The sequence below is a fragment of the Ammospiza caudacuta genome, chromosome 6 (genome assembly GCF_027887145.1).
Source record: "Ammospiza caudacuta isolate bAmmCau1 chromosome 6, bAmmCau1.pri, whole genome shotgun sequence".
Classification (NCBI taxonomy): domain Eukaryota; kingdom Metazoa; phylum Chordata; class Aves; order Passeriformes; family Passerellidae; genus Ammospiza; species Ammospiza caudacuta.
Window position 1 is genome coordinate 15405306 of NC_080598.1, and position 8584 is coordinate 15413889.

The window sequence follows — 8584 nt, forward strand, 5'->3', positions numbered from 1 at the left end:
CACACTCCACGTGTTAATAAAGGAAGCATCAGAAGCAAGCAAAGTGAACAAATGTAAACTGGTTGAAACAAAAATTGAGGGTGTTTTATTTTCAAAACAAAAAATTTGGATCTATTTATCTTTTTATCTATTTAGCTTTTTATCTTTTAGAATAAGTACATGTCCAGATTAATCTGTGACAGACACATTTAGAAGGCACTACAGAAAGAGTGGAATGTGTAGATGCCTATGATTGAATTCTAATCAGAAAACAGAGTTCTTCACTCTTTCTGTAGTTCTAGTCTGGTGATCCAGATTGCCCCTAACCAACATCTACCTAAGGGCAGAGAGATGCTATAAACATCCTAGAGAGATGGTGCTGGGGAAGCCTGAAAGATTGGACATGCTTTCTATCCCTGGGGTGGTATTTTGTTGGTTTGTTTTGTTTTTTTTTTTTTTAATTGGGACATATTTTCCTTTTCCCCTTCCTTTCTTACATGACAACTCTATTTACAGCTTGCAACTTCTCACTCTTTAGATTTGGTAACAGTATTGCTGATTCATTGATCCATTCATGATCCAGGGCTCCTTTCAGTCCTTTCCAGCAATGCTACTGCCTGGCCAATTATTTTATTGTGCTGATACATCTTTTCCTTTCCCCTCTGACCAGCTCTTATCTCACAACAGTCTCCACATTTTCTTTGGTGTGTCCTTTTCAAAACGGAGAGTTAATAACTAGGTCAGCTTCAATAAGAAAGGTGAGTGTGGAGTGCTAGTCTGTGCTCAGGAGCCTCCTTGCCCCTTACAGAAAGAATCTCTCACATTTCCTCAATCTTAATCCGCTTTTAATGGCCTTACTTATTAGTTGCTAAGCTGTTTTCTTCTGCAGAGCTAGAAAAGATAGCCCACATAGTAAGGTGCTGGTATTTTGTGGTCAGGCACAACATCAGAATGTCTGGATTTGTATCTTGCCCTTTTTTGGTGGATTAGGACCACTGAGGAAACTTATTCAGTGCTATCTGCGTTTAAGAAATGAGAGCCTGGATGAGATTTCTGGCCCTCAAGCAAATTTTCTGAGTGCCCTTGGGTGACTCAATTGCTTGTCTCTGTTTCAGCTCTCTCTCTGCCAGGCTGATGTAATATTCCATGCCTAATATAGGTGCTGAGGAGCTCAATTAATGAATGCTTGTGGAGTGTGCAGATCACTGATTTACAGATTGGTACCCCTGAGGGACACCAGCAGAAAGCTGCTTGGGAACACAGGCTGGCTTGCCAGGGTGGAGAGTGAGAAAACTCTCAAAGTGGACAGGAGGCTGGTAAAAGGAAGCAGGAGAGAGCCCAGAAAAATTTGGGCTGATATAACAAAAGGCATTCATTACTTGCTACAGAAACTCTAAAAGAATCTGACGTTTGGATGTTCCCTTCAAATTTGGACACTTGGAAAGCTTTAATCCATCAAATTTGAGTGGGGAGTCTAAAAGTCTAAAGAAATATTTCCTGAAAGCCATTTGCATAGTGTACACACTAAAAATCTATAGACATATAGATTAATTTAAACTTTGAAATTACATAAGCACTAAACAAGCCTTGAAAAAATGCACACAAACATATTCTGGTGAAAAGCTACATTGTGATCCTTCCTGTATGAATTATAGCACATGTACAATAACTGCCATGCATTCTGCAGGGAATGTGAGAATGTAGGCACCTATTCAGATTGGAGGCCATAAAAAAGGAACTTCTAATAACAAATGGATCCTAACATTTTTTGAAATAACTGAAATAAGAAAGGGACCAGAGGGAGTGAATTGCATAAGGAGTGGAAAATCCTGAACCCATGCTGGCCCGAAAGAAGTATCAGAAAGAAAGAGCTCCTTTAAGTAAAAAACCTCCCAAATTAGACCTTTGTCTGACCAATTCAATAAGAAAGGAACAGGGAATAGGGAAAGTCATTCAAATGTATTCATTAAGTTGGCAGAGAAATGCTTATTAAAGAAACTCTCATCTTGATTCCTTTTTTGGGGAGGAGGAAAAGAAGAAGGAAGGGAAAGATTTTTTTTTATTATTTAACATTAATGGTTCAGAGGCATTCTTCCTATTATTCCTTCTATTTTGACTTGCTGCATTTGAAAAATATGTTGTCTTTTAAATAGATTTATTCCTTTCAACAGCATCTGACATCTTTTGTCAGAAGTTCCTTCATTTTTCCAGTTTATTTCTTAACATGTATTTGTAGAAGTGGCTTCCACTGTATTAATTGATGTGTTTGTGTCTGTTCAGAGCAAATGCATTCTCCTCACAGGGATTTTAACAGGCATTTGTTTAAGTGCGTTTTGCTTTTCTGTGTCTATTCTGCTTGTTTTTCTGGTAGAGAAGGAGACATTACTAACATGCAGCCAGCATAATGAGTCCCATTAACTCCCAGTTCAGTTTGCTTTTTGACCACCTCTCTTTTAATGACTGTACTTTTCCTGACTGCAAAGTTTGGGGAATAGGAAGACTGTTCGCTCTGCTGGATTTTAATACATGTTTACATCCTTCTTTGCAGAACAGCACCACCTCTCAATTAATGTTACTCTTAGCCTTAAAAAAGCAATTGGTAATAAATAAATGCGAGCATGTTTTGGGAAAGTGTGGTGCGAACCAGATTTTTCACAAAGGCTGCTAAGAAATTTTAGGAGCAGCATTTGTGCTCTAATATTTTAAAGCTTTTTCATTGATCTCCTGTTAAATGAGAAGCAAGAATTAACCTCAATGACAGTGCTAGTAGCTCTGCAGTCTATTTTGGCCTGTTCTTTAAGTAAAAAGAGCAACCTAGATGAGAATTTTGTGCTTCACTGGATATTGAAAGATGAGGCAATAAACTGCTAAACTTGAGTAATCACACACTCCCAGAGGAATGCTTCAAATGGGGTTGGTCAAAAACCTTGAAATTCTAGCCTTCTGCACACTGCCTGGGCTTTAACATTTGATGAGAGTCATTATAGTGGGGGACTGAATACAAGTGTCTTCTGATTACAGACCTTCCATTAAAAGTTCCCACCAGTGTGCCTTTCCATAGAGAAGCGTCAATGGGATTAAAATCTCAATTCACCCCAGTCAATTCTCCAGTAACACGATTTCATTAGAGGCAGGCAGGGAGGAAAATGGACTAGAAAGCACTGAAACAGCTGGTGTATAAATTATAAAGTGTACTTTCTACTAAGTGAACACACCTTCCGCTCAGCCACATTACTAATTAATTTGTAGGGTAGCCGATTTTATGTAAATTGTATTCTTCCTCTCTCCTGTGCTTTGGTTAACAACAGGTTCTTCTAAATCTTGGAAAAAGAAAGATTATGCAAAGCTATCATCATATGAAAATAACGTATTAACATACTGCCTGTGAACTGTGTCCAATCAGTTCCTTTTCACTGGCGTGTGTACAAAACAATTAAAATCAAATTTATATTGCACTTCTTTAATATATTCTGGTATTAATATAATCAACGAACAAGTGTTAAAAAGTCTTACAGGCCTATTCTGCTTTAAAATGATATGTTTGTTCTCAGGGTTAGTGGATATTTTCAGCTTCTCCAAAAGGGCACTAAAATGAAAAGTTCTCGGCGTACAAATGCAACTCTGGCAGGTTCATGTGGAGCCTTTCTTATTCCAGAATTCCAGCCTCTCTCAGCCTGTTGTGTTCATGTTTATAGCTGGTGTCTTTACTCCTGGTCTTTGTCAGCTGTTCCCCATGTTACCTGCAACATATTGTTTTTTAATTATTGGGTGTTGCTGAATAACAGTTCATAAAGTTTATGAGAGCCCTGGATTGTCTGGATGACCTGCGGGCTGGTTGTGGTACCAGCTGTTCCCGTGTCAGACAGACACACACACCCAGGATCTGCCTGCCAAGGACCAGGACTTCACCTGGAGCCTGAAGGATGGCTCACATGCCACCAGCACATCCTTATTTTCCATGTTTCATGCTCTGAGGTTTTCCCTGTCTGTTCTCCTTCCTGCCTTTGGTGTACTCTCATGTGACACGTGGCAGGGAGAACCGAGATACTCTGTCACTGCTCTCAGTGCTAGAAGATCTCAGAAACAAAAAAAACCTCGTGTGAATAAAACAGTTTTGTCATTCACAGGGGTGGAATGTCTACCAAGAAGTTATTTATTCCGGCCTTAACAATATCTGCATCTCCCCAGGAACAGAGCCTTGTCGAGCCCCTCCGCCAACAGGCACTCCACACTTCATCAGGCAGTTTTTCTCAGGGATTCTGAGAAAATTCTCAGGGATTCTGAGAAGATTCAAACAGAACTTTGCTGTCTCTTAACACCTCTAGCTGCAGGTAAGCCTGTTTCTTGTCCTACACTCTGGGGATAAAGAAGAGATTACTCTCTTCTTTGAATTTGCCTTTTACTTATTTTGAGAACCTATCCTCCCTCAGACACATATACAGAGACTAATGCTAGTGCCCAGCCAAGATGATTCTCGAAACCATGATCATGAAGCTGGAAATTATTGGTTTTCCCCTCCCCTGGCAGTGCTGAACCTGCCTACAAAGACACATCCCTCTGAGGAGACCAAAAGAGAATGTATTTCCTAGGAGAAATAACTGAGTGAGATCCTCATACCACTTCTGAGCCTTTTTCTAAAGCAAAACTGCTTCTTATGGCAAGAGGCAAACTAAGCTGAAAACATAAGCTCACTTCAGTTTGGACCAGAGGATAGTAACAAACCATGGAGGAAAGGTCAGTGTCTTCCCATTAAGTGGTCCCATGTCATCCTTATTTATGATTGCCTAACAATTAATTTAACCAGATAAAAAAGTGATTGGCCTAATTCCATTTTGAAATTGCAGATTTGAATTCTTGGAAGCATAAATGGTTGTGCCTTTACATTATCAAAAATGGCTTTAGACTCGAACTGTTTCTTTTTCTCTTCAGCTCTTTTCATCAAGGCTACAAAATGAAGGTGGGTGAGGAATGCGGAAGAGAAGGAAAAAATACTAGGATTCATTGCCAAGTACTTTCTTTTTGTCCTTCATTTCCTACCAGCTGATTTGGAATGGAACCAAGCTGAGTAGATGACTGACAGAGTACCTCACACTAAACCCTTGGTCAGACCTGCTGCACCATTTTCCTCCTTGATGGTGTGGGTGGCATAAAAGGCATCAGCAGGCTGGCCCTCAGCCTTGAGGCACAGGGCAGCATCATCTGCAGCTCTCTGTAGGGATAGAACAGGAGTGGAGGAGGTGCACATCCCACCCTTGGTCACAGCATTGGAAGCCCAGGAAGCGTCAGTGGGAACTGAACGGAGCCAGGAAGGTCTGAGCAGAGACACAGATCACATCCCTCACCTTCCCTGGCTGCTCAGCACTCCAGGTCAATGCTGTCTCTCCCACTCCCTCTGGCTGTAAGTCACTGTCAGATCCTTCCCCACCGGCTGAGGGACAGTATGGTGGCACTCTCCAAGCCTGCCAGGACCTGTGGTGCCATTACTACTCACAAAGGAAAGAGGGACAGACACAGAGCTCTGGTACCCAGGTTTGCTGTCCCACTTACAGCACCAGGAAAAGATGCTCTGTTGCTCCTTCAGAAATACTTTGCTGATGAACTATTTCCAGATAAGATAAACAAATAAATCTCAGGAGCCTCTGAAGGTGATCCTCCAGAAATGGCTTAACAGGGCTTAACAATGGCTTGCCTGGCCATTTGCTGGTTTGCTCTTTTTGGAAGGAACAAATGTATGAAAAGATAAGTTGTAATTACTGTTTTCCAGGCAGTTCAAAATAAAGCCAGAACAGAGAAAAGAAGCTTCTCTTTCTTTGGGCGGTGTTAGGTTGAAAGCTGATGAGTGGGTTCCTCAGTGATTTGGGGGTTGCACATCTTCAGTCAGAGAGATTCTCACATTCCTGCAATTTTTAAATGGGCTTTTTTTTAATGTTGCTGTATTATTTGTACCAGTGTTTGCTGTATTCATGGGAAATTATCCTATTTTTCTTCAGTGGGTACTGCACAAGACTCAAAATGAGAAACACATCCATAAAGTTAGTTAGCGTTCAATGTGTAATTTTTTTTTGTGATAAGGAAAATGAAAAAGATAGTTGTAGTTGCATTTTAATTACATTTATTGAATATACACATTGTCTAAGATCTAGAATATCTCTAGCATGATGGAAGACAGCAAAAGAATGGGATTAGAGCAGAAGAAGAAGAGATCTCAGGCCTAAATAATGATACAGAGACGATAACCAATCTGAAATGGTTTAAATTGTGCAGCTTTAGGGGATGTTTAGTTTCTTAGCACAAATTGCACAAATTTAATTTCTGCATGCATTCCCATAATTATTTTTGTTTGGAAGTAACTGTGAAATTGAGTCTTTTGCTTCTGCTGATATTAGGTCACTTCTGAAAACAAAGTGTATCTCAGAGAACAGCAATATTATTATTATTCAAAGGCTGCGTGCTTGGGCAATTATGCAAACACTGTCCTCCTGTCAGTCAGTACAAACCCTTCCTAAAATACCTGGAACCCTTGAATTAATTAAACTTCCCATCACCTCTGAATGCCACCATGCAAAGGGTTCACCTCCTCCCCAAACCCACTCCAAAATTCCCCTCCCAGGTCATTTTATCATGCAGTTGTCCAGCTGAATGTTGTTCTGCAGTGAACATTCTTGCTCCTCTAATCACTGAGTACAAGTTTGTCTATGTACAGCTCTGCAGACTCTGTATGCTCTTTTAGCAAAAGTCAACTTGGTGACTCACGTGTTGCAAAAAGTGTGGAATCCACTGAAAGCAGCATTGCTTCCCTGAAGGAAATAAGTTTTTGTGGCCTAACCTCAGAGACAGCAGAGGCTGATGTCCCCTTTCCATCATGGCTGGAAGTTTAGGAGCACAGTTCATATGAAAACAGCTGGAGAAAAAAATGCCTGGTGGGAGAAAACCCCCAAAACAACATACGAAGTGTAATGATACAGAATGTAACAAGACATTTTTCTTTCTTTTTACTCCTTAAGTAGTCTTAATGGGAAGAAATGGTTTCTCTTTTCAGATCTGTGTATTACTGCAGAAATATCCCACTGGAAAAAGGCTGCATAAATTCTGGCCACCGTGTAAATCCCACACTGAAGACTCACTTGGGAAGAAGAAAAGACACAAAATGTTGTGCTGGCTCTGTAAGTGAAGGTAAGTGTTGTCCTACATAAACAGTAAGGACAGCAAAGCTAAAATGGTGCCCAAATCCTGTTTCAGGAGCAAACCATTGTTATGTCAGCCAAAGCCTTTGGGATTTTTATGAAGGTGGAGTCTGTTTCTCCCTTTGTCTATTCTTACTCCTTGGTAAACAGGCATGTATAAAACCAGACCTATATAAAAAGGACGGCATTCACATCCTGTGTTTTGTGCCCCCCCCACCTGGCTACACCCTGTGTGTGTGGCACTCAAAAGGGCAAGTGTGTCCCACAGGGAGGAGGAATATTCAGCCTTCCACAAATGGCTTTGAACCAGCTGCACATCACAAAACCACCCTGCAGAGCCCCTGGGCCTGGGTACTCTTGCTGGGACAAGCTCATCCATGACTGTATGGGGAGCTGCTTAATTGAGGCTCATTACTTCCATTTCCTACTGACACCGCGCACCCCGCGAGGCAAGCCAGGGGCAGGGGGTGGAACAGCTGCTGCTGCTCGTGGGGAAGAGGGAGAGGATGAGGGATAACATGCCCTCGCCCAGCCCTGCTGTCTCTGTGGCTGGCACAGCCTGTGAGGAGGAGCAAGGTGCTAATATGACACCCTCAGACAGGGGCACGCACCTGCCCAGGCCACCACAGGGCTTTGGTGCACTCCTGACAAACTGCCCCCAGCAGGTGTTTCCTTCACCCCTTTGGGATGCCTGCCAATCTGTTTGTTTTGTCCTTTTTTTGGGAAGGTTGATGCTTGGAAGAACCTCAGCTAAAACTCCCAAAGAGGAGAACTTCCCTATTTTAGCAGGTAACATCATCCATCTATTTTTTCTTATTCAGGTTGTGTAATCTGCCTCTCCAAGGTCAGACAAGCATCCTTGCAAAGCCTCTAGCTCAGATTCTGTTTCTTCAGGCACACAAGCTCACAGGTAGACACAGACCTCCTGTTCATTCCTGCTCCTGTGGATGTCCTGAATCCCTGCTGAGAGCCTTGTTCCTATTTCTTTACAGACATTCTTCCAGTTCTTTGCTGATGTAGTATCCTCAGTTTTCGTTATTAAAGACCCATTATGGGCTTTGGCTCCCACAGGTAAATATGCAGTATATTCCACTTTATGTCAACTTTTCCTGAGCTTCCACAAAAGCTGTTAAAGGAATTAATCACCTTTTGATTTCCATGGGACAGTGGAAAACCTGTGAGAGAGAACTTAGGCAATGATATCTGTTATTATCACCCTTCTGAAACTCACCACTGCTGAGTGAAAATGAGCTTTGTGAAGGTAATCAATCACTGGCCACCACATGGGCTCCCTCAGTATAACATTAAGGGTAAAACTCATCACTTTGAACAGCATCAACGCAGCCTTGTGTAACACCAATTCTCACTCACCCACTTCTGTAGAGGAGATGAAAGAGGGATCTGTTTACTCAAGATGCTCT